Genomic DNA, 27,291 nt, shown 5'->3' with positions numbered 1-27,291 from the left:
TTTTCTGCACCCTTTGCTCTGTTAGGTGAACACATTCTAACTTCATATCGAAGTGGGCTCCCAGGTAATCAAGAAACTGGGCCGGATGCAGATTTTTCCTGGAAACATTTATAATTCAGCCTAACTCCTGCAGAAACTGAATCATACTCTGGGTGGCCAGGAGACTTTGTGAACATGACTTTGTTCTTATGAACCAATTGTCCAAATAAAGATGGACCAAGATTCCTATCTTGTAGCAAGGCTGCCGCAACCATTACCTTTGAAAAAGTCCTGGGCACCATTGCCAAAGCAAATGGCAGGATGTGAAACTGGAAATATTGATTTAGAACTGCAAACTGAAGAAAGTACTGATAATCCAATCTTATTTTAATATGAAGATAAGCCTCTGTCAGGTTAGAATTCTCCCCTTATCGCTAGAATCACTGATTTTAGTGTTTCCATCCTAAAATGATTTTCAGGAACTCATTGACCTGCTTCAAATCCAGTACAGAATGAGAAGAACTGTCCTTCTGGGAATCACAAGATAAATGGGAGTACTGACCCAGATGCTCCAGTCCCTTTGGAACAGGAATCACCATCTTCAAGCCAAGAAGCCTTTCCAGGATTGCTTTTACTGCATCCCTCTTTTTACCGGAATGGCAAGAGGAAATCATAAAAGAGTCTAATAGGCCAGGAGAATTCCCTGGCGTAACAGTCACAGATGTCCATCCACGGATGTGTAGTAATTTGGGCCCATCTCCGAAAAACTGAGATAGACAGCCACCTATATCCAGTAGCGGAGACTGAGCTCCCAAAGTGCTCATTGGAAAGTCTGAGAGGATCCTGCACTCAAGGATCCTCCTTTACCTCCTTTTCTTGTTCAAAAGGACTGGTATCTGGTATAAGTTCCCAACCTTGGATGGGATGCACCTTTGCTCCTGTAATGCTGTGAGTCTCCAAATCTGCTACAAGACAAAGAACAGAGATGACGTTTTGGCTATGCGTTCCAGGAGATATGGTACCTTGGAGTTCTCCCGGACCCCGCCCCCCCAAGCCTTTGTAATTTTCTCCAGATCTTTCCCAAACAACAGACTCCCTTTAAAGAGAAACTTAGTTAAATTGATCTTCGAGATTGGTCCTTGGACTCTATTTCTCAACCAGAGGAGTCTTCTTACAGCCACAGTGGATGACACCCTTCTAGCCAACAAGTGCACCAAATTAAGACTAGGCATCGGCTTCTCCAGGCTCCAATTGAGAGTTATCCTCTAAGGAGCCATCCTGTATCTATGTAAAGTTTGGCCAGCCACGGGATAGCCCCGCGACCAACCGCACTCACCACAGGAAGCCTCAGACACCAAGGATGCCACCACCATGCTTCTCCCACTAGATCCCTTAAGCGTGGGCACCAGAACTTAAAGGTCCCTTGGCGGGAAAACACATGAGGCACCAGATGACATCAGAGCCAGCTGGAGATTTAAACTTCAGCTGTGCTCCTAGCTGTCACCTTAATAACAGTTCCTCCTACTTCCATAGCAGTGTGCATTGCTTCTCCTGATCCTCTCTCACGCCAGCTTGTCTGTTCCTGCCTTGCCTATCCCAGTCCTTTGTTTGCCTGCCCAGTACTGACCCCTGCTATGGACCTTGACTGTGCCTTGCTCGTTGCCTGTCTTGACCCTCAGCCTGACCACTATCTGCCCTGACCTTGGCCCAGCCCTGGACTCTCGAATGATAACCATTCTGTGGGACTATCGTCAAATTCCTGCCAGCCCATGGAACCCAAAAGCTCAACCCATGGGTAACAGGGCCAGTAAAAGTGAAGGTCCAGTCTTGTCCCAGCCCCGGGCATGTTTGCCTGCTGTCAGCATAGGCCTAGTAGGTTCGGCTATTAGGCTGCGTCAACCACGCCTTAGCGCAAGGGGTCACTACCATTACAGCCTGCTGCAATCAAGATCTGACCACAATGCAACTGCATGCTGCAATCTGCAAATCCATGCTGTCAACGTCAAAAGTCTGTTTAAGGACAGATGCTATCTTCCTGTCCTGAGAATCCTTAAGAGCACTTCTTTCTACAGGAATAGTGGTCCACTTAGTCATGGAACAAACCAAACACAACTACGCTGGGGAAACAAAGTTTCTCACTTTTCACAGGATCCAATGGATGTAACTTGGCTGGTGTGCAACCTCCCTTAACATTTGCTTCTGGAGGCATCCACTCCAAATTAATGAGATCCTGAACCACTTTATGAAGTGGAAAGAATCTGGATGACTTCCTGACCATAATTGGATCCTCAGAGTCAATGGATGTCTCCTTTTTGTCTTCTGCAATACCTAAAGCATACAAGGAATGGGAAAATAAGGGACACTAACTCCTCTTTGTGAAAGAGAGGACATCGAGGTATCATCTACAGCCTCTGGAGGACATTTTCCTTCCTCTAGGTTATCCTCACTATTCACAAGAGGCAGCCCATGAAGGTCTGCAAGGGAATCTTCCAAAGGACAGAAGTCCTTTGCCTTGGCCCTGATAGGAGCAGCAGGCAATGGGATTTCAGGTGCAGGTCCCCATCCTGTTCCCTGCCCCATACAGAAGGCCTGTAGCCCCTTAAAAAAAATTCTCAAGAAACAGCAGCCCAAGTAAATGAAAAAGCATCAAAATTGGAAGCGGTGGAGGGGACAAGATGGCAGCATGACCCGCCATGAACGCGCAGCTGGGTTTTTACCTCTAGTGTTTTCCCCTTTTTGATTGTAAAATGCTTCTGAAATGCAAAGGTAAAGTTCGGGCTTACCCTTCGGAGCCATCCTTTCCTTCCGGGCAGCATTTGATGACTGACTTTGCAGCGGCTGCACCCCCTAAGGAGGGCGAGTTCCCCATTTCTGGGCTGGTCGGAGGAGAGTGTCTCGGCTGGGGAGGAGGCTTCTCTCAGCCCTCTCGACATTCGACTGCCACCAGCTCAGCGTCCTCAGTACCCCGGATGTCGTGGAGGCATCGGGTGAAACTGCCGAGTTGCTTTCTGCACCAGAGGGAGAATCCGGGATCCTTCAAACTAACACTGAAGTCGGGTCTTCTTCGCTGGAGATTCTTAAATCGGTCTCTTGTGTCTTCGCTGGAGGTTGGGGCTCCTCTTAGTGAGTCTGGACTGATTTCCAATGCTTCTCCAGTGTTTGTAGCCCCTACTAAACTGGCTGTAGTCACCATGGAGGCCTTATGGGACTTGATAGTGTCCATTGGTCAGGCCTGTGCCGTGTGTTCCTCTAAGGCTGAATCAGTTTCCTTGTGTTTAGAATCTCACATTTCTGCCTGGGATATGTCTCTCAATCTCAGTTTTTACTAAGATTTTCCTCTCTTGAACAAAAGGTTTCAAATCTTGAAACACTTCAATCATCTTTTATGCAAGAGAGGAATAGTCTTCAACATAGGATTGAATTTCTTGAAAACAAATCTCGTCAGCTTAATTTAAGACTTACAAATTTTCCCAAGATTGTGAGAGAGATTCCCAGGATGACTCTACGGCATTATTTTCTTCAACTTTGAAAATACTGGAGGAGAATATCCCTGCTTTAAACAAAGTTTACTTTATCTCGTCTGGGAGTTCCCAATCACAGGCTTCGGATTTAGACTTAACTGCCTTCCTAGAGACTTCAAGCCTTGAGGTTGTGGGAAGATTTACCTTGGTAGTCACCTTCTTCTCTGGTCTGATTTGAATTTTATAATGAAAAATTACTTCAAGAATATTGCAGTTCTTTCATGGATTTGGCTTTTCTCGAGCTACTCAGATTTGGAGGAAAGCTTTCTTAGCTCTATGTAAAGATGTATTAGCACTTGGAGCTACGTTTAGGTTAAGGTTTCCCTGCAAATGTTTCGTTAAGTTAGCTATAGAAAGCTTTATTTTTGTTTCAGATCAGCTTCAGGTTTTTGTTAACTCTAGGAAGGCTTTAACTTCTAGTCCCACCTGTAGAACATCTTTTTTGAAGTAATAATGCAATCTGTAATCACGTAATGCCTTTTCCTTATTTTGTCTATTTTTCGCTCTAATCTCCTTGTTTTTCCCATCCCCCTTGTATTTCCTTGATGGTGGACAAATTAATGTATAAATTTCTTTTGTATTTATATAAATTTTATCTCTCTTTTTTTCCCCCAATGTTTTTTCCAATGTTTTCTCTACAAAGTGCATTCAAAGAATTAAAAGAATTATATGGAAGCAATGTGCAGTGCAAGAACCTGTGGTGCAGCAGATTGAGAAAGTACCATAGTCTCACATTCTCAACCAGTTTTAGAGAAGGGAGGGTCCAAAATTTTCTTTGCTGCTGCTCGACCATAAAATGGCCACCAGTGCGCCATCTAGCCCCTGGGCTTCAGTGGCAAGATTACGATGCAGTATTAGCCTTGGACTCCCCCCTCCCCCGCGTGGCTGCGAGTTCAGTACTCCAGAGGTCGCTCCCTCCCTCTGCATCTTCTGACTTACAGCAGTGTTTTTCCATCACCTCCCTGCTTGCACCTAAGGCTGCAAGCACCACATAACACGGCGCATTTCCCATGCTCAGCTATTATTATAAATGAGGGGGGGGGGGGGGGGAGAGGTTAATCTTCCCCAATTCACCCAGACTCAACCTCCAAAATTAGACAGAGAAGCTCCCTTCCTTGATCTCCTTTTTTGGTTTTATTTTTATTGCCAGTTACAATCCTGACTTAAAGAAGCAGCACCCGGGAAAGCCTGGGAGCCAGCCAGAGGAGAGGGGTGGAGGGAACAGTGAAAGGCAAAGGAAAGGTAGGCCACCAGCCCCCCTCGAATTGTGGTCCTGCCTCTCTTTTCAGGCCCAACCACTTTTTTTTTTTTTTTTAATTACCAAGGACCCCATTTAGCTAAGTGAAGGAGAAATCTTTCACCTCAGGAGCCATAAATTTCCTTTTCAGCCTCTAGATCACAGTCTCAGCACGGATTGCCTATAAGGAGTGACATCAGTGATCTCTGTCTTTGTCTGTTGGTTATTGGGCATAACCCATTCATGTGGATGAAGACAGAAGATGGTTTGTGGGTATCCCACACATGTTTCAATAGGATGGTATGGGAAGGTTTGCTGAGAGATGCCAGGAACTAGAAAGCTGTAAGCTTAGCCTGGAATAGGCCATTACTACTGAAGGCTGGAGGACAGGATCAGCACCGGTAGATGGACAGAGAGAAGCCACCACAGTGTACTTATTCACTGCTGCATTATTACTGGACAGCTGGCTAATATAATGGCAGGCGGTACACCAACTAAAAGTGATCAAGCCACCACCTGCATTAGAAACAAGAGTACAAGTATGGAATTAAACAAACAAAAAATACCTAAGAACAGTATGTACTTTTCCTTCCTTTTTTTTTAATTTTTTTAAATCATGGCAGCACCCATTTATTTGGGCCCAATTGAACGTTGGCAAGTTAAATGTAAGACATTGATAAGACAGGCTAAGAGAGAATTTGAAAAGAAGTTGGCTGTAGAGGCAAAAACTCACAGTAAAATCTTTTTAAAATATATCCAAAGCAGAAAGCCTGTGAGGGAGTCAGTTGGACCGTTAGATGATTGAGGGGTTAAAGGAGCACTTAGAGAAGATAAGGCCATCGCGGAAAGATTAAATGATTTCTTTGCTTCGGTGTTTACTGAAGAGGATATTCGGGAGGTACCCGTAATGGAGAAGGGTTTCATGGGTAATGATTCAGATGGACTGAATCATATCACGGTGAACCTAGAAGATGTGGTAGGCCTGATTGACAAACTGAAGAGTAGTAAATCACCTCGACCGGATGGTATACACCCCAGAGATCTGAAGGAACTAAAAAATGAAATTTCAGACCTATTAGTAAAAATTTGTAACCTATCATTAAAATCATCCATTGTACCTGAAGACTGGAGGATAGCAAATGTAACCCCAATATTTAAAAAGGGCTCCAGGGGCGATCCGGGAAACTACAGACCGGTTAGCCTGACTTCAGTGCCAGGAAAAATCGTGGAAAGTGTTCTAAACATCAAAATCACAGAACATATAGAAAGACATGGTTTAATGGAACAAAGTCAGCATGGCTTTACCCAGGGCAAGTCTTGCCTCACAAATCTGCTTCACTTTTTTGAAGGAGTTAATAAACATGTGGATAAAGGTGAACCGGTAGATGCAGTATACTTGGATTTTCAGAAGGCGTTTGACAAAGTTCCTCATGAGAGGCTTCTAGGAAAAGTAAAAAGTCATGGGATAGGTGGCGATGTCCTTTCGTGGATTGCAAACTGGCTAAAAGACAGGAAACAGAGAGTAGGATTAAATGGACAATTTTCTCAGTGGAAGGGAGTGGACAGTGGAGTGCCTCAGGGATCTGTATTGGGACCCTTACTTTTCAATATATTTATAAATGATCTGGAAAGAAATACGACGAGTGAGATAATCAAATTTGCAGATGACACAAAATTGTTCAGAGTAGTTAAATCACAAGCAGATTGTGATAAATTGCAGGAAGACCTTGTGAGACTGGAAAATTGGGCATCCAAATGGCAGATGAAATTTAATGTGGATAAGTGCAAGGTGATGCATATAGGGAAAAATAACCCATGCTATAATTACACAATGTTGGGTTCCATATTAGGTGCTACAACCCAAGAAAGAGATCTAGGTGTCATAGTGGATAACACATTGAAATCGTCGGTTCAGTGTGCTGCAGCAGTCAAAAAAGCAAACACAATGTTGGGAATTATTAGAAAGGGAATGGTGAATAAAATGGAAAATGTCATAAGGCCTCTGTATCGCTCCATGGTAAGACCGCACCTTGAATACTGTGTACAATTCTGGTCGCCGCATCTCAAAAAAGATATAATTGTGATGGAGAAGGTACAGAGAAGGGCTACCAAAATGATAAGGGGAATGGAACAACTCCCCTATGAAGAAAGACTAAAGAGGTTAGGACTTTTCAGCTTGGAGAAGAGACGGCTGAGGGGGGATATGATAGAGATGTTTAAAATTGTGAGAGGTCTAGAACGGGTAGATGTGAATCGGTTATTTACTCTTTCGGATAATAGAAAGACTAGGGGGCACTCCATGAAGTTAGCATGGGGCACATTTAAAACTAATCGGAGAAAGTTCTTTTTTACTCAACGCACAATTAAACTCTGGAATTTGTTGCCAGAGGATGTGGTTAGTGCAGTTAGTATAGCTGTGTTTAAAAAAGGATTGGATAAGTTCTTGGAAGAGAAGTCCATTACCTGCTATTAAGTTCACTTAGGGGCAGATTTTAAAAGCCCTGCTCGCGTAAATCCGGGCGGATTTACGCGAGCAAGGCCTTGCGCGCCGGGGCGCCTATTTTCCATAGGCCTGCCGGCGCGTGCAGAGCCCCGGGACTCGCGTAAGTCCCGGGGATTTTTGTCGGGGGCGTGTCGGGGGGCGGGGCCGATTGACGCGGCATTTTGGGGGCAGGCCCGGGGCATGGTTTCGGCCCGGGGCGGTCCGGGGGCGTGGCCGCGCCCTCCGGAACCGCCCCCAGGTCGCGTCTCAGCGCGCTAGCGGCCCGCTGGCGCGCGGGGATTTACTTCTCCCTCCGAGAGGCGTAAATCCCCGGACAAAGGTAGGGGGGGTTTAGATAGGGCCGGGGGGTCGGTTAGATAGAGGAAGGGAGGGGAAGGTGAGGGGAGGGCGAAAGCGAGTTCCCTCCGAGGCCGCTCCGATTTCGGAGCGGCCTCGGAGGGAATGGAGGCAGGCTGTGCGGCTCGGCGCGCGCCGGCTGCACAAAATCGGCAGCCTTGCGCGCGCCGATCCTGGATTTTAGCAGATACGCTAAATCTACCCCTAAGGGGTAGATTTACAAAAACTGCGCGTTCGCGTACTTTTGTTGGCGCACCAGTCGCATACAAAAGTATGCTGGATTTTAGTAGATACGCGCGTAGCCGCGCGTATCTGCTAAAATCCAGGATCGGCGTGTGCAAGGCTGCCGATTTTGTGCAGCCGGTGCGCGCCGAGCCGCGCAGCCTGCCTCCGTTCCCTCCAAGGCCGCTCCGAAATCGGAGGGAACTCGCTTTCGCCCTCCCCTCACTTCCTCTATCTAACCCACCCCCCCGGCCCTATCTAAACCCCCCCCCTACCTTTGTCCGGGGATTTACGCCTCCCGGAGGGAGAAGTAAATCCCCGCGCGCCAGCGGGCCGCTAGCGCGCCGAGACGAGACCCGGGGGCGGTTCCGGAGGGCGCGGCCACGCCCCCGGACCCGCCCCCAAAACGCCACATCCCGCCCCCAAAAGTCGCTTCGATCGGCCCCGCCCCCCGACACGCCACCGACAAAAAACCCCGGGACTTACGCGAGTCCCGGGGCTCTGCGCGCGCCGGCAGGCCTATGGAAAATAGGCGCGCCGGCGCGCAAGGCCCTGCTCGCGTAAATCCAGGCGGATTTACGCGAGCTGGGCTCTTAAAATCCGCCCCTTAGAGAATAGCCACTGCCATTAGCAATGGTAACATGGAATAGACTTAGTTTTTGGGTACTTGCCAGGCTCTTATGGCCTGGATTGGCCACTGTTGGAAACAGGATGCTGGGCTTGATGGACCCTTGGTCTGACCCAGTATGGCATTTTCTTTTGTTCTTATTCCTACACATACACTGGGACTAGCAGCTGGGTCTGACTGGCAGGCTGCATATACTGTAGTAACAAAGGCCTTTACAGAAACACAGGCACTTACATAGCTAGTTTGGTCCGGCTGGCGATGCAGGGGACCTAGAAGACTTACTAGTAGTGAAGTTATTCAGATCAGGCTGTGATGACAATCAAACTAGCAACTGCATCTATCAGGGAGGCTGCAACTACTGTAATAACTAGAAAACCTAGCAGAAGCACAGCTACTCCAGCAACTGGGATCTATTTGGCAGGGTATGCATGGGCCAAGGAGGCCACATATTTGGGCAACTAGCACCCTAGTGGACAATACATTGAAATCGTGGCTCAGTGTGATGTGGTGATCAAAAAAGCAAACAGAATTTTAGGAACTTTTAGGAAGAGAATGGCAAATAAAACAATGGATGTCATAATGCCTCCGATTCACTCCATTGTGAGACTGCATCTTGAATACTGTGTGCAATTCTGGTCGCCACATCTCAAAAAAAGATATAGTTGCATTGGAAAAAATACAGAGAAGGGCAACCAAGATGATAAAGGGTATGGAATGGCTGCCCGATGAGGCTGTTCAGCTTGGAGAAGAGACAACTGAGGGGAATATGATAGAAGTCTACAAAATCATGAAAGGACTTGGTTATTTACTCTCTCAGATAATAGAAGGACAAGGGGGCACTCCATGAAGTTAGCAAGTAGCCCCTTTAAAAAAAATCAAAGACAATTCTTTTTCAGTCAATACAACGTTAAGCTCTGGAATTTATTGCCAGAGGATGTGGTTACAGCAGTTAGTGTAACCTGGTTTAAAAAAGGTTTGGATAACTTTCCAGAGAATAAATCCATAAACTGCTATGATGGTAATTAATAAGCAATAGTAGCCTGTGATCTATCTAATGTTTGGTAATTTGCCAGGTAATTGTGACTTGGATTGGCCATTGTTAGAAACAGAATACTGGGCTTGATGGACCCTTGGTCTGACCCAGTATGGCATATCTTATGATAGAAATAGTTTTGTTGATGTTTGGTGTAATAAAATTCAGGAGAGCTGAGGACCTATTGGGCAAAGGGCAGGAGCTGAAAATGTCATTGTGTCTGAGTTAGGAGGAAATGAGGATGGTAGGAAAGATTTGGATTCAGTTACGACTGAACTAAATGAAGAGATAGAAAAAAATTCCTATTTGAAAGTATGAGCATTCTTGAGTTGCAGAATGTACTGCGCACTTGCAAAGTTACTACTTGCGAGTTAGATCCATGCCCGTTTTTGATTAAATCTATACCAGAAGATCTGTTGCCTAGACTACAGTTGATAGTTAATATATCCTTAGAGGAGGGTCTTTTCCCAGGAGTGCTGAAACAGTCCATGGTTACCCCGATATTAAAAACAGGTCTCCTTGGATATTTCGAATTGTGCTAGTTATCGTCCTATTTGTAACTGCCCCCTTTTGGGCAAAAGTTTTGGAAAAGGTTGTTTGCTCTCAGTTGTCCACTTACTTGGAAGAAGTGGAAGGTTTAGATATATATGTCAGTCAGGGTTTAGGAAGGGTTATAGAACCAAAACAGTAATGGCGTCCATACAAGATTTTTTATTGAAATATAAAGATAAGGGAACATCTGTGGTGATGATTTTGTTAGATTTGTCCAGTGCCTTTGATCTGGTTGATCATAATTTGCTTTTGGCGCAGCGTAGACAGTTAGGGTTTGGGGGTAAAGTTTGGGATTGGTTATCTTCTTTCTTAGCAGGATATTCCTCTGTAGTTCGTGTGCGGGGGGTTTCTTCTAAACCTTACAGATTAGATTATGGGGTTCCACAAGGATTTCCTTTGTCCCCATTGTTGTTTAATATTTTTATGCAGCCATTGGGATCACTTATCCGGAAAACCGGGTTTGAAGGTTACATCTATGCGGATAATGTGCAATTATTGTTTCCAGTTCAAGATGATTTACCGACATCTATGAATAAAATCTCGGGTGGGTTAAAGATTATATTGGATTGGTTTGCCTCGCAAAAGCTTCTAGTGAATGTAGGTAAAACAGAATGGTTGTGTGTGAGGAATGAGGTAATACTGAAGGAACTTAACAGTTTGAGGATTAGGGAGGCTGTTATTGAAAGAAGTCAGAAAATAAGGAACTTAGGTGTTCTAATTGATGAAACTGACTATGGAGCACAATATTTGTTCAATGGTTCAAAAAGCGTGGCTTCGACTTAAGACAATTAAGATGACTTCATACTTTTTTTTTTTTTAAAGGTTTTGGTTTTCAGATTGGTGGTCCAGGCGATCATCTGTTTGGTTTTAGATTATTGTAATGTGGTATTGGTGGGCCTTCCTAAAAAGAGTTTACAATGTTTATAGGTGGTCCAGAATATTGCAGCTTGTTTGATTTTTGACCTTCCATGTAGGATGAGTGTTACACCTCTATTAAGTCATCTTCATTGGTTACCAAATGAAAAAACGATTACATTTTAAACTCATAACTTTGATGTATAAGACACTGAACGAAGAGGGTACAGATTATTGTATGATAAGATTAAGGGCTATGTCCCCACTCGCAATCTCTGCTCAAAATCAGCAGCATTGGTATTAGCCCCTCCAAGACAGGATATACATAAAGTCTCCATTGGGAAATAGATGTTCTCAGTTAGTGGCCCAGAGTTATGGAACTCGCCCCCATTGGAGGTGAGATTGGAACAGAATTTTCTTAAACTTTAGAAAAAAGTTAAGATGTGGCTTAGCCTATGGTTGGATACATTCTGTGAACAGCATAAATATTTGGGGTTAAAATGTCTTGTTTTATTTTGAGTATTATGTATTTTAATCATTTTACTTTTTTTAATTGGTATTGACTGCATTGTTGAAAACCACTCTGGCCAAACCTGGTATCTGTTGAGCAGTATATAAGAAATGAGAAATATGTTATGCTGGCTATTTGTTGTAAGACATGAGAAAGGTGGTGGTAGGAGGAAATCTTGATGGTACAGTACCAAGGAGAAAGACAGGAGGGGGGAGGGGGAAGACTACCCTTCATAAGAATAGGAAAATTGGTTTTTATCTGCTAATTTTTATTCCTGGTATAGCACAGATCAGTCCAGGCAAGTGGGTTTTGCAACCCTATCAGCAGATAGAGGCAGAGAAAAAAAACTTTTCAGACAATGCTACATAACGGAATTCCACCTGCAGACCCTCAGTATTGACCTATACCCAAGCCGAGATGAATTCATCAAAAACTAACCTAATGCCCTCTCAAGGATGAGCAGGGAAAAGGTCGGAGCCCCTGAACTGGAGCCTCCACGTCAAATAATGGAAATTGAAAACTTCCAACAGTAGTTTCTGCACTATGTACACCCAGAAGAGAGACTTTTTTCCTAAACAAAAAAGGACAGAGTTCTAGACTGATCAGGTGAGAACCAATTTTCTTTTCCTGATCATACACCAGGTCAGTCCAGACAAGTGGGATGCACGAAAGCTCCCCTAAACCAGGTAGGAACCTGAAAGACCAGCTTGCAACACACTCTCTCCAAACCACACCTCCTCCAGCATCCAAACACCCAGTTGGTAATGTCTGGTAAAAGTATGAAGCGGGGAATCACGTGATACAGTGTGGCGAAAGGATGTGATTCTCTCTCTCGGAGCCAGCCCTTTGCATCCGATCCCATCCATGCTGAAAAAGTTAAGTTAAATTAGCTATAACTGCTTGTCTGCACTGCCAGCGTACAGGAGACCTCATTTTTCTGGGCGATGACATCCCGATTGGGCAGGAAAGATAAAGATAAAGAGAGCGAGCGCCAGAAGAGCACCGACTAGCCAGCGATGGCAGGATCCAATAAGTCAGGTTCTTCCATGGCAGTAGATATCAAGCTGGCCATTGCTGAAACTTTGAGGCCAGATCTGAAAATGATTTTGGAGCAAATATCTGAGATCGCTGCCATTTTAACCTCTTACGAGTCCAGGTTCGCAAACCTAGAACAACGCGTGTCAGACGCACAAGATGGCCTCCAGGTCGCTCAGGCGGACATCACAGCACTGCAAGCCACGGTTGAGAGGCAGGCAGCTAAACTCAAGGACCTGGAAAATTGATCGCACAGGTCGAACCTGCGTTTCATCGGGCTCCCAGAGTCATTTGAGGAACAGAGTGTGCGAAGGTTAATGCAAATTATCCCAGAAGAAAATTATTATAAGTTTATAGAGAAAAATAAATGATAAAACATCCTACATGGGCAAAAGCTGAGATGGAATTAACAGAGAGGCAAGTTAGAAAGCACTTGGTCACACCATGATATTTTAAATTTGCACAGTTTTCCCCAACTGTAACATGCTTCTGAACAAATATTCTCTCTCCAGGAAAAAGAGGCAGAGAATTTTTTTTTAAATTTATATCAGACCTTCTATCCTGCTACAGTTTTGTCTTCTAGTCAGACTCTGAAAAATAAGAAAATAAATGAACTGGAGCAGAAAATGGTTCTATGGTAACATAAGAGCATGCCATACTGGGTCAGACCAAGGGTCCATCAAGCCCGCATCCTGTTTCCAACAGTGGCCAGGCCAGGCTACAAGCATATGCGCATGTTATAAAATCGGGCGTAGATTTGTTCGTGCCGGGTTGCGCGAACAAATCTGCGCCCGCGCGCAGGTTTTAAAATCTGCCCCTTAATGTCTCGGCTTTGCTCCACGAGACCTTAGATAAGCTTATTGCTTGGAAAGGCTTACCCCTTACATTGGAAGGTCGGGTAAATTTATTTAAAATGATAATTCTTCCAAAGTGGTTGTACCTCTTCCAAAATTTGCCTTTACAACTGCAATGTAAGGATTTGGAGGCAATAGATAAAGCCCTACGAGCATTTATTTGGAAAGGGGGGAATCTAGGATACCTCTGTCCTGGTTGAGGCAGCAATGGGGGTCGGGTGGACTGGGCATTCCAGATCTAGCTCTGTATAACTTAGCCAGCAATCTTCATGTGGTCAGGGATTGGTTGACAGATACCTCTTCATATATCAATGTGTCGGTTGATAAATCTTTGGTGGCCCCATTAGCTCCACGATGTTTTACAAGCACCCGCAAATAAGTTACCGTCGTTCCTGGTTCAAAATAAAATAACTAAACCCATCCGTCGGTCCTGGTTTCTATTAACCAAATCTCTTCAGATTGGGCGAGTATGTTCTAATTTCCTGCCAATCCAAGGGAACGCGGAATTTACCCCAGGTTCCCAATCGAGGGCGTTTGACATATGGGCATATAGGGGCATTACATGTTTAGGGAATCTTATAATAGCCACTGGTCAACCCTATCCTTTTCAGAAATGCGGAATTTGTATGGTCTAGGATTAACACGTTTTCCCATACCTCCAAATCCAGCATTATATTAGTTCACTGCCTCGGGACTCCCTTCAATCTTCAACTTACTATGCCTTGAATACTATTTTCCAATTTGAGAAGTCTGCACCGCCATCCCTCTCTGTGTATTATAAAAGTCTGCAGAAGTTGTCCAAGATTGACACTTGTTCTGTCCTAGTAAATCGTTGGAATAGTGATGGGGTGTTTACCATTACGGTAGCAATACTTCAAACCTGTTTCAAGTCAGTGTCCAAGATATCGACCAACATGTACTATCGAGAGATGCAATACAAGTTCCTTCGAAGGGCGTATGTGTCCGTGCAAGAAGCCTATAGACTGCAAACTTCTACTTCGGCAATATGTACCAGATGTCAGAAGTCAGTAGGTACTCTTGCACATGCCTTCTGGGCATGTCCTCAGATTAAACGTTTTTGGTCCCGCTTAGTAGGATACCTAATTGATCTTTTGGAAGTTAATATTCCTCTTGCCCCAATGTTGTCATTATTTGGTTGCATATCTCCCCTGAAGGTTAGAGATTCTGGATCTCGCTTATTGATATGTAAGGTGTGTTTGGTAGGAAAGAAGATAATTCTGCTGGATTGGAGAGAGATATATCCCCCATCTTTCCACACATAGCGGAATCAACTATACCGCATGATGCATATAGAAGTGTTAATGGCTCACCATTCTCCGAGAGAGTAGAATCTATTTCCGAAGGTTTGGGACCCATACATACGAACTTTATCCCACCAACCTAGAAGCTTAATTTTAAATGACTGAAGCTACTTACTTTTTTCAGCAGTTGAGCTCTCAGATGCAGTTAAATCCACATTGGACACAGTGTGAGGGGGTTTATTTGGGGGGGGGGGGGGGGGGGGGGGGGGGCTGGAAGGAAAAGGGGGGAGGTGAAGTGGGTGGACAAGTAGGGGGGAAGCTTATGGATTTATGTGCTTGGTTAAGGGATACTATGGTTATTATAAGGAGGGGGGAGTTAGGGGGCACGGGCGTTATACTGTTTAAAGGGGGAGTATATCTGAGGGTGTATCAGGAACAAATGCCCTCAGTGTTGTATCATTTTGAGAAAATTAATAAAATCGTTTAAACAAAGTATGAAGTGAAGACCATGTCTCCACTCAACCAATCTCCTGCAAAGAAACCAGCTGGTATTCTGGCCAGGAAGCTGAAGCGCCCAGAGCCCCTCTAGAATCGGCCATCTTTTACACATATACACCAATACAAATGATTCTTTTAGCCATCGCACAAGGGGGCCTTAGAGGCCTTATTTCCTTTCTTTGCACCACTACTAAACACAAAGAGATGATCTGATCTCCTAAAACAGTTAGTGACGAAGATACTACAACAACAAAGTCTGTGTTACGTCTAGTCACAGACAGCTGTGACCGCTCTGCCTCACCTCTTTTTTACCCTTTTCCTCCTCCCTTGGAAGGATGGCTGCCTCCGCTGCTGTTTGCCAAAACCCTCGGCATCTCCGAGTCAGCATGGGCGTCCCTGTCCGCCATGCTGACAGGGGCGCGCGAGCACGCTGCCTATGTTTTTGAATATGTCATGGCGGGAACCTTGGGGGCGGCCCCACCGCATGACATCAGTACCTCTGGGTATTTAAACCTCCGCTTCGCTCCAATTCAACGAGTTAGCAAGGACGTCAGCTTTGCTACTCTGACCACTTCTTTTTTTTTTTTTTTAAACAATTTTTATTGGGTGATTTAGCAAACACAAAATAGTAAGTACAACCATACTAGCAATCATCAGAACTATAAAATAAGAATAAGACCCACAACCCCCCTCCCACCCTGACAACAGGAATTGAGAAAACCAATGAATAGATGAGTGGCAAAAGTACATAACATGTCGTTATTTGTTGTGAGAGGTGACATAAGTACACAGCTTTAAGGGAATCAGTCGACTAGTGCTCGTCGGGGAACCCCAAGCCTGGAAGAGGAAACCAGGAAGTGAGAAGATCAGATTAACAAGCAGACTCAGCACTCAAATCAGGGACAGAGTCCCCCTGCGCTTGATCCTGGAGCCATGTACAATATGGTTCCCAGATCGCAGTAAAAGGTTTCACATGGTTATGGTGCACTGCCGTTAGGCGCTCCAGTTGATAAACATTATATAATCTGTGGAGAATTCGAGCAAGACTGGGGACACTACTTGCTTTCCAATGTGTGGCTATTTCAATCCTAGTGACAATAAAAACTTGTTGTATGAACCTTTGTTGTGGCTTATTGACTGATGTCACTGGCAAAGTTAATAGAGCATGCCACGGTTTGATGTCCAGAGGTTCCCGAAGGATGTCAGATAACCACGCAAAAACCTCAGTCCACATGCAACTAATCTTCCCACATTGCCACCATACATGATAATAATCTCCTATCTGTCCGCATTGCCGCCAGCAGGTGTCTGGTATGAGAGGGTTGTAGCGATGAAGACGCTGAGGGGTATAATGCCAGCGCTATAATAGTTTGTAACAGTTTTCCTGTAGAGTAGCAGAGATAGAACATTTGCGGTTTGTCAGAAAAATTTGAGACCAGTCATCCTCATCTAATGCGTGATCAAAGTCAGACACCCAAGCCCTCTGTTGGCAAAAGTGGCCCGAGGCCCTCCCTGCCAATAAAGCGTAGGTTTTTGAAATGAGACCCCTTAACTTATGTACATTAAGACAATAATGTTCAAACAATGTGACATTAAGGCGCATAGTACCCTGTCTTATAGCCCTTTTAATAGAATGATAAATTTTAGCATACAGTAAGAAGTCCACGTCTCTAAAATGATAATGAGCGCAAAAAGCCTCCTTTGTCATGATAGAGCCCTGGACAATAACGTGTTCTATATAGCGAATGCCAGCGGCTAGCCATTTCTGAGACGCCGCAGCAGTGGAGGTACGAGGAAAGAGCGCATTAGCAAAAAGATGAGTGAGAGGAGTATAAGGCTCCTTCCCAACCAACAGAGCTTTCCACCGCTGCCAAAGGCAAAGTGTGGTACCTAAAGCAAAGGGCATGTAAGAGACCATAGCCCAGGAGTTCTTAGGCTGCCACGGGAGTGCAGAGAATGGAAAATCCCCTATTATGGCCCGTTCCAGAGAGACCCACAGTGGGATGTTATGAGTAGAATGAACTACCAGCAGGGCACGAAGCTGGGCCGCGCAGTAGTACCATTGTAAATTCGAGACTCCCAGGCCCCCTCTATCTTTAGCAAGATATAAAGTGTTGCGTGAAACCCGGGGAGGTCGTTTGCGCCATATGAACCCAAAGATCTTCTGTTGCCACAAGCGAAGAATAGCTGGTGAGAGCAGAATTGGGATGGTGGTAAAAAAATATAAGAAGCGGGGGAGAATATTCATTTTTACAATAGCAATCCGCCCAAGCCAGGAATGTGTGTTGGGACCATTTGTGAAGGTCTGCAGTAATGGAATGTAAAAGGGGCGTATAGTTCAGGGCAAACAACTGACTAACTGTAGAGCCAATACGAACTCCCAAGTATTTCAACGCCGTTTTGGCCCATTTAAAAGGTAAGCTGAGTTGTAAGGTTGCTACCTCTTGGGGGGGGGGGGGGGGGGGGGGGGGGGGGGAAGGTTGACATTCAATATTTCGGACTTGTCAAAATTGACTTTGAGCCCCGAGACAGCCCCAAAAGCTTTCAATTCAGACATTACCCCTTGCAGAGAGTTAATCGGATCAGTTAGGGTGAGCATAATGTCATCTGCAAATAGGGAGATTTTAAAGTGGTGTCGTCCAACAGAAACCCCAGCCACAGAGGGAGACAACCGTATGAGAGTAGTGAATGGTTCTAAAAACAGGGCAAACAACAAGGGGGATAAGGGGCAGCCCTGGCGGGTGCCTCGACCAATGAAAAAGGGTGGGCCATAACTACCATTAATTTTAACTCGGGCCATAGGGTGATCATAGAGTTTCCGCACCCAAGTAATAAAAAAAATGCCAAACCCCATATGTTCTAGTGTGCGAAAGAGAAAGGACCAGTGAACCAGGTCAAACGCTTTCTCCGCATCTAGAGACAATAAAACAGTTGGGATATGATCGTGTTGAACGAGGTCTATAATATCCACAATCCTACGGACGTTATCCGCAGCCAAACGGCCTGGGACAAAGCCTACCTGATCCGGATGAACTAGGTTAACAAGAACGCTATTCAATCTCTCTGCAAGGACTCTAGCCAAAATCTTGAGGTCCACATTAATCAAGGAAATGGGCCTATATGACCCACAGGAAGTAGGGTCTCTACCGGGTTTTGCTATAACTGAGATCCCAGCCGTGTTGGCAGTAGCAGGAATGGTACCAAGTTCCCTAAGGGCATTAAACATATCAGTAAGGGGCTGCACCAGAGCCGCCGTAAACTGCCGATAATAGTCCCCCATGAAACCGTCCAACCCTGGGGCCTTTCCCGGTTTCAAGTTCTTAATAGCAAATGTGACTTCATCTACTGTAATAGGAGCGTCTAACAAAAGCTGTTGATCCCCTGTAAGTACCGGTAATGATACAGAGGCTAAGTAGCAGTCAATGTCCCGAATGGATGCCTCACGAGAGTATAACTGGGCATAAAAATCAGAAAAGCAGGTGCGAATACTCTCTGAAGAGGTTTCCAGGACACCCTGGGGAGTGCAAATTTTTGCAACTAAGGTCTGCGCCTGTTGCGCCTTTAAACTCTGCGCCAACAAGCGACCCGCCTTGTTACCCCCCTCAAAGTATTTTTGTTTGGTCAGGTTCAGCTGATGACTCACATACGCATCATCTATAGAGCGTAACAGGTCTTTAGCACGTAAAAGGCGGGTATAAAGTGCAGGCGACCCGGTGGGTAGCGTGCTGTTGCGACAGCTGGGTAATGTCAGACACCAATGCCGATCGTTTGCCCTCTCGTTCCTTATTGCAAAAAGCTGCCCGAGAGAGCAAAAGCCCTCGGACCATGGCCTTGGAGCATTCCCAAAGTGTGGCAGCAGTCCGTTGTATTGACACTAAAATTCTCGTATGCGGGAGTCGAGCTGTTTGGTGAAGGCAATATCCCTCAACAAACTGCTATTTAGACGCCAAGCACGCAGGCCGCCAACATTGTCGATGAAGGCCACGGTTTGCCCAAACAGGCACGTGATCGGACCACGTGATGCCATCAATGCCCACTGCCCGAACAAGATTTTGAATATGAGCCCCAATAAAAAGGTAATCAATACGGGAATAAGAATTGTGTGGCACAGAAAAAAAAGTATAGGACCTCGAGCTCGGGTACCTATCCCGCCAAATATCAACTAAGTGCCAGCGCGTCAGGAAAGCGCACCACGCTTTACGTAACCCAGAGAAGGCATTAGTAGGCTGAGAGGAATTGTCAACCTTAGGGTCCATAGATAAATTAAAATCTCCCCCCAATATAATGTCTCCAGCTGCCTGACCAAGCAGTAACTGGTCTACCTCTTTCAGGAATGATGCTTGGTTTACATTGGGGAAATAAACATTAACCAGGGTCAGGATACGGCCGCCCACTCTCAATTTAAGTAGTAAATACCTGCCCTGTGGGTCCAGAACCTTGTGCACCAAGTCATGGACTAAGGTATGAGAAATAAGGATCCCCACCCCTGCGTATCGGGAATTTTTTGTGCTGGCTGCCCAATAGGTGCTGGGGTAAGAGGGAAAAACTAGCAAGTGTTCAAAACGCTTTCGGATGTTCGTTTCCTGAACAAAGGCTAGAGCCGCCTGTTGCACTTGCAATTCTTTTCTGAGAAGTACCCTTTTTCGGGGAGTATTTAACCCTTTTACATTTAGGGAGATAATTTTAGAAGCCATAGTAGAAAAAAGGGGGAGCACACTAGAAAAGTTAGAGAAACATATGGCCATTCCCAGAGCTCTCCAGGCCCCGGATTCCCATCCAAACAGAGGTGTAGACAGTCCCCCCACACATACATCACAGAACAATAGTAAGATACCCTGTTGTCATCCCCAAATAGTAGAATGCATGCCACCATTCCCAGTGGAAAGCAGACCTTCAGGGGGCTGCAACTGTACCCGGCACACAGGGAACTCCCCGTGCCGAGGCCGTCCCCCCCTCTGAATCAAAAAGATAGCAGAACAACATGAAAACACCAAAAATGCAAACAGGAACAAAATTCGTCATAACTCAATAGGGCAGAAAAGTTATCCACCCAAACGCCTGTGATTAATGCAGAGACCCCTTGAGAGAAGGGTGCCGTGAAGATCAAACTCCAAGACCACCTCCATGGTAGGAAGACTGGTAAGAAAGACCAATTATGAGGTCGACTGTTCAGCCCTGATCAGACATGGACCCTCCAGCAGCTCCCGATTGGCGGCGGAGGCGGCGTCCGCCCTTTCCAGCTCGCTGCCAGCGAGGCATGGCATCCGGTTTGGAGCGGGCCGCGGCATGCTTTGTTATCTGAAACGGAACTGGTAGCCGAGCCTGCTTGAAAGCCTCTGCTGCTTCCGTTAGTGTCTTGACACGATATGTCACACCTTGAATTTGGAATTGTAGTCCAAATGGAAAAGTCCATCTATAGCGTGTCCCACCCGATCGTAGAGCCGCCGTGACTTCACGCAGGTCGTAGCGGCGTTTAAGGGTCACTGGAACCACATCTTGAAATATTGTGATGGAGTGAGACTTCCATTTAATATCGTGTTGCTTTCTGGCCGCTTCGTAGACCTGGGATTTCTGCAGAAAACTGTGGAAACAGATGATAATGTCCCGTGATCTCTGCTCACCTCGCTGTCCCAGTGCCCGGTGGGCGCGTTCTAGCCGGATGGTAGAGGCCTCTACAGAGTTGTTATCCTGGTCCGTGGAGTCCAGTTGTAAGATAAAAATACAGATTTGTTGGGCAATACTATGGGCATCCACATATTCCGGACTGTCTGGCACTCCTCTAATATGGAGATTACATCTCCTATTTCTGTTTTCTAGGTCTTCCAGCTTGTCAGAGAGAGCAGATAATTCTGTATCTAATGTCTGCTGTTGAGCCGCCATTTTGTTCAAGGCCTCCCCATGGCCATCCACCCTCACCTCCACATCATCCACGCAGCGACCAAGTGCAGCTAAGTCCTCCCTAATGAAAGCCATGGAGGACATAAGATCGTGTTTGTGCTGTTTCATGTCGGCACGGAGCTCCATGAACCACCCCCTCATCTCCTCCTTAGTGACAGCTTCTCCCGTGGTAAGCTGGGTCTGTGGGGGGAGGGGTCCGATCGCTGTCCCAGGGCCCTCGGCAGCTTCAAAATCAAGGCTGGTCGGATCGATGCCCACATGCCCCTCCTCGGCATGCGCCTTACCGTAGGCAAAATGTTTTAGATCTGCCGTCTTTTTTCGCCACCATGAGCGCAGGCATGGCGAAAGGAGTCGCGGCAGTGCAAACCGGGGCAGGAAAACGAAGAAATCAGCTGCGTTTATGGTGTTTTCAGCGCGGAGGGGACGGAGCTCAGCACTTACACGTCTCGTCCCATCGGCTGCGGAACAGCGCCCCCCTACTCTGACCACTTCTAAGCTGCTCGCTTTGATTCCTCACTACCCTTCGGGGTATATAATTCCTCAGGGGCCTCTCGCTTCTACTTGCCCTCGGGGTTAATCTGCCTAACCTTAAGGACACCCGCCCCTCGGGGGTCCTGTCTGCTTTCTTTCAGGAACCCTCGGCACTCGTAGGTACTCGCTCCTCGGGGGCCTATTCTGCTCAGGGTATCCTGCACCTCGGACCACGGGTCCCTCTCTTCATTCAACTATCGAAGGAAGTTATCAACACTGCTACTCTGAGTATCACTACGCTCCAGCTCTCCTCATTCCACCCTTCAGGTTCATGGCCTATCCCACACTGTGGAACACTACCGGACCGTTGCTACATCTGGATGAGACCATCAACTACAGAGACTGTTTGAACTTACTGTGATATCGCTGGACTACTGCACTGTCCATTCCTTGGGCAAGATTCAACTCATCAACAGCAGTATAATAAAGCTTTCTTTCCTCAGTGTCTGCTTACTAGAGTCTAGCCAATCGTTGTGTTCCCCACAGGGCCCCTCCCCATGGGATGAGTCATCGCCACTTCGACCAAGAGTCCACAATATGCCACAAACCCAAAAGTCTGGTGAACATTCAATAAACGAAGCTCCCTTGCATGCAGCGTCGTCACATTCAAATGTTGGAACGCAGGGGGCTCTACCATCTGGCCAAGATGAAATGGAGGGACGACCTTTGGCAAAAAAGAAGGCACTGTACACAAAGAGATCCTGTCATCCAAAATCTAAAGGAAAGGATCTCTACATGACAAGGACTGAAGTTCAGAAACTGAACAAATTGCCATCAAGACAACTGCTTTCAAAGTAAGATCCTTCAGAAACATCTGGCTCAAAGGCTCAAACGGAGGTCTACATAAAAACCTAAGGACCAAATTAAGGTTACATGAAGGGCACATTCGTCAGACCTAAGGACGCAAATGCTTCACATCCTTAAGAAAACGAATCACATCCGGATGTAAAGCCAGAGGTGTCCCCTGAACCTTACCTTGGAAACAGCCTAAAGCTACCACCTGCACTCATAGCAAGTTGTAAGCCAGACCTTTTACTAGACCCTTTTGTAAAAAAGTTCCAGAAATGCTTCTCTATACGTCGCAACACTCTGCCTATAGGGCGCCATGGAGGAAAAATGTAACAGGATCCCCATCGGCCTTGGAAGGACTAGAGCATCAAGTCCCTCAGATCAGACCCCTCGCTGGTGATTGAAGAAATCCAGAACATCCAGGGTGGCATCCTCTGAAATGCTTCCTGTTCCATGTGCAGGTCCCCAGAGGCAGGCAGAGCTCCAGAGTGTCAATGCATGGATGAGACGATGGCGCAGGGAAGAGGGATTCAGTTTTGTAAAGAACTGGGGAAACTTTTCCAAAAGGATGGGCTCCACCTCAACCAGAGTGGAACCAAGCTGCTGGCACTAACTTTCAAAAAGGAGATAGAGCAGCTTTTAAATTAGAACAAGGGGGTCAGCCAACAGTCAGTTACTCAGCAATGCATGGTTCGGAGAAATGTATCCTTGAAGGATATTAATGAAACAGGAGAGTTAGGGCATCCCAACAGAGAGGTTCCAATAAAAGCAAATGTAGTCCATGTGCCTATATGTAAAAAAATCACAGAAGCTAATGATTTCCAAATTATCCCTAACAGTAGGTTGTTAATACAAAAAAAAACAAAACACACACTTTGAAATGTCTGTATGCCAATGTCAGAAGTCTAAGAAGTAAGATGGGAGAGTTAGAGCGTATAGCAGCAAATGACGAGATTAACATAATTGGCACCACAGAGACTTGGTGGAAGGAGGATAACCAATGTGACAGTGCTATAGCAGGATACAAATTATATCACAATGATAGGGAGGATCAACTTGGTGGGGGTGTGGCACTTTATGTCCGGGAGGGTATAGAGTCCAACAGGATAAAGATCATACAAGAGACTAAATGCTCAGTAGAATCTATATGGGTAGAAATCCCATGTGTGATGGGTAAAAGTATAGTAAAAGGAGTATACTACTGTACACCTGGACAAAATAGTCAGTCAGATGTTGGAATGCTAAGAGAAATCAGGGAAGCTAACCAATTTGGCAATGCAATAATAATGGAGATTTCAATTAGCCCAATATTGACTGGGTAAATGTAACATCAGGAATTGTTAAAGACAAAGTTCCTGGATGTAATAAATGACTGCTTCATGGAGCAATTGGTTCAGGAACCAAACAAGAGAGGGAGCTATTTTAGATTGAATTCTTAGTGAAATGCAGGATTTGGTGAAAGAGGTAAGGGTGGTAGGGCCACTTGGCAATAGTGATCATAACATGATCAAATTTAAACTAATAACTAGAAGGGGGATAAAAGCAAGTTTGCTTACCGTAAACGGTGTTTCCGTAGATAGCAGGATGAATCAGCCATGCTGTCTTGGGGCTGTCCGTCAGGCCCGGGAAGGCGGAGTTTGTCAAAGCTGTTACACAGAGTTCAACTCTGTGCGCCTGTGCGTCCGTTCCTGCACAGGAAATACAGATTCTCCTCAGTCTGTGATATAAATATTGCAGTCGTATGACTTGACAGTATGATAAATGTGGCCATCCAAGGAGGTGGGTGGGTCAGCATGGCTGATTCATCCTGCTATCTACGGAAACACAGTTTACAGTAAGCAAACTTGCTTTTTCCCCATCGATAGCAGGCTGAATCAGCCATGCTGTCTTGGGAGTCCCAAGCTAATGGTCATGCCGACTATGTGTTAATTCTGTCTTTGCAGTTCGCGTGACTGATAATGTGGACGGCCCACAATGTATTTATGTAGTAAGGGTGTTTAGTACTGCCCGACCCAACGTAGCATCTGCTGCTGTTTGTTGATCGAGGTAATAATGTGATGTGAAGGCATATAAAGATGACCAAGTTGCCGCTTTACAAATGTCAAGTGGCTGAACGTTTCGTAAAAGGGCCAGTGAAGTGGCCACTGCTCTCACCTGATGCGCTTTTTTGGACAAGGAAAGTTGTTGATTCTGTTTGCTATAACAAAACCATATACATTGAATAATCCAACTAGAAATCGTTCTTTTGGATACAGGTGAGCCCGGAGCATTAGGGTTGAACATGAGGAATAGCTTAGAATTATGGCATCCCTTAAAGGTTCTACTCTTGTAATAGGCTAGTGCCTGTTTACAGTCTAATGTATGCAGTGGTCGTCTTTCTCTGTCTGTCCGATGTGGTTTTGGGAAAAAAAGTCGGCAGTTCAATGGATTGGTTAAGGTGAAAAGCCGAGATTACCTGTGGCAAAAACGATGGGTGTGTTCGAAGAACTACCTTATGGTAGAATTCCATGTACGGACTGTAATGGACTAAGGCCTGTAGTTCACTGACTCGTCTAACGGAAGTTACCGCTACCAGGAACACCACCTTCCACGTAAGGTACTTGATGTGAGAGGTTTCCATAGGTTCGAAGGGAGGTAGCATGAGCTGTTCCAGTATTATATTTAAATCCCTCTGAACTGGCGGTTTTGAAACTGGTGGTCGTAGATGTGCGAGGCCTGTCATGAAACATGAGATCATTGGATGCATAGCGATGGATTGACCGTCATGTAGTACATGTAAGGATGGGATTGTACTTAGGTGAACTCTTACTGAGGCCGTCGCTAGACCTGTTGTATATAAAGAGTGTAAGTAATCCAACATGTGTTCCGGCGCACAGTGCCTTGGTTCAAGCTGGTGGTCCGTACACTATGCGGTGTACCTTTTCCACTTGAAATGGTAATTTCGTCTGGTAGATGGTTTTCTAGCAGACAGTATTACATTCTGTACTCTATATGAGAAACCTATCTCTTCTAATAACGACCATTCAATCTCCATGCTGTCAGGTGTAGTGACTGGTGCACTGGATGTAGAAGGGAGCCTCCCTCCTGCGATTGAAGATTGCTGTGGTCCTCCAGTTGTATTGGATTGTCGATTGATAGTTTGAGTAGGTAAGCGTACCACAGTTGTCTGTGCCAAGCCGGTGCTATCAAGATGAGATTCGCTCTGTCTTGAATGCACTTTTAAATGGTGCAAGTGAGAAGAGGAATTGGTGGAAAAGCGTATATGAGTTTGCCCGTCCAAGGAATGAGAAAAGCATCTGGTGCCATCCTTTGAGGGCTGTGGCATATTGAGCAAAATCTGTTTACCTTTGCATTGTGTTCTGTTGCAAATAGGTCCAGGAATGGAGTACCCCAGCGGTGAAAGATGTTGTCTGCAATCTGTTGGTGCAGCGACCATTCGTGAGGATGGAAAATTCAACTTAATTTGTCTGCTCGAGTATTGTTTATTCCTGGAAGATATGGCGCTTGTAAGTGAATGGAATGAAGAGTTGCCCATTCCAGAATTAGAATTGCTTCCTTGCACAGGATCCATGAACCTGACCCTCCTTGTTTGTTTATGTAGAACATGGCGACCTGATTGTCCGTGTAAATCATTACTCTTTTCCCTTGTAATTGTGGAAGAAATGTTTTTAAAGCATTTCTGATTGCTCTGAGTTCCAGAAGGTTGATTTGGTATGTGCTTTCTGTTAAGGACCACTGACCTTGTGTCTCTAAATGATAGAGGTGAGCTCCCCAGCCCTTGTGGAAAGCGTCTGTTGTGAGAACTGCATTGTGCGGCAGCATCCTGAAAGGTGCTCCTTTGGTTAACGTTCCCTTCTTTAACCACCAATTTATGTCTTCGGTCATTTGTAGTGTTAGAGAAACTATCTGTGATAGTGGTTGATGATGTTGTGATCACTGACTTTTTAAACCCCATTGCATTCTTCTAATGTGGAGTCGAGTCTTTTCTGGACCGCGTAGATGGCTGCAGCCATATGTCAGAGGACTGTTAGAATGTGACGTGCTGTTGGACGTTTGGATGCCTTGAGCTTTCTTAATAGTGTACGTAGAGTGTTTCTCCTGTCCTGCGGTAGAAAAGCTCTGCATTGGTAAGTGACTAATCGGGCTCCAATAAATTGGAGATCCTGTGTTGGGGTAAGGTTTGATTTCTTGAAATTCACTACCAGTCCCAATGTAAACATTGAATTGTTTGATGAACTTGCATTTGAAGAGTTTTTGTTGGGTGCAACTATTAGCCAGTCGTCTAGGTATGGGAACACCTGAATTCCCTGTTTCCTGAGGTGGGCCACCACCACCGCCATGCATTTTGTGAACACTCTGGGTGCCGCTGCTAGTCCGAATGGAAGCACTCAGTATTGGTATTGTTTGCCCTTGAATTGGAAACACAGGTATCGCCATGAAGTGGGATGCATTGGAATGTGAGTGTACGCATCCTTCAGGTCTAGGGAACACATCCAGTCTTTGGATTGGAGAAGGGGAAAGGATGGATTTCAGGGAAACCATCTTGAACTTTACTTTTACTAGGTATTTGTTGAGTTCTCCTAAGTCCAAAATAGGGTGTAAACCTTCCGTTTTCTTGGAAATGAGGAAATATGGCGAGTAAAAACCTTTGCCCCAGACAGTCTGGGGTATGCTCTGGATTGCACATTGCTTGAGTAATTGGTTGATTTCCTGTGCCAATTGCGTCTGGTTCTTCTCTTGTCCTTGCATATTGAAAAGGGAGGCCAGGGTTGGTGTGGATGAAAAATGAAGGTGATATCCCTGTTTGACAATATTAAGAACCCAACGGTCCGAAGTTATTTGCGACCATGCATGGAAAAAGGATGTGATTCTGCCCGCAACAATCTGTGGTGGTGGCCCTGTTATATTCAAAAAGATGTCTGCGTCTTAGATGTAGATGCAGTTGTCAGATTTTGTGTTCGTTGGTTTCTGGGTCTTCCATGCCTGTTTTGTTGTTGCAGAGTTTGTGATCTTTGTGGTTGCTGATAGGTCGGGGATCTATATTGTG

The sequence above is a fragment of the Rhinatrema bivittatum genome, chromosome 8 (genome assembly GCF_901001135.1).
Source record: "Rhinatrema bivittatum chromosome 8, aRhiBiv1.1, whole genome shotgun sequence".
Lineage (NCBI taxonomy): Eukaryota > Metazoa > Chordata > Amphibia > Gymnophiona > Rhinatrematidae > Rhinatrema > Rhinatrema bivittatum.
This window is presented reverse-complemented; position numbering follows the sequence as displayed.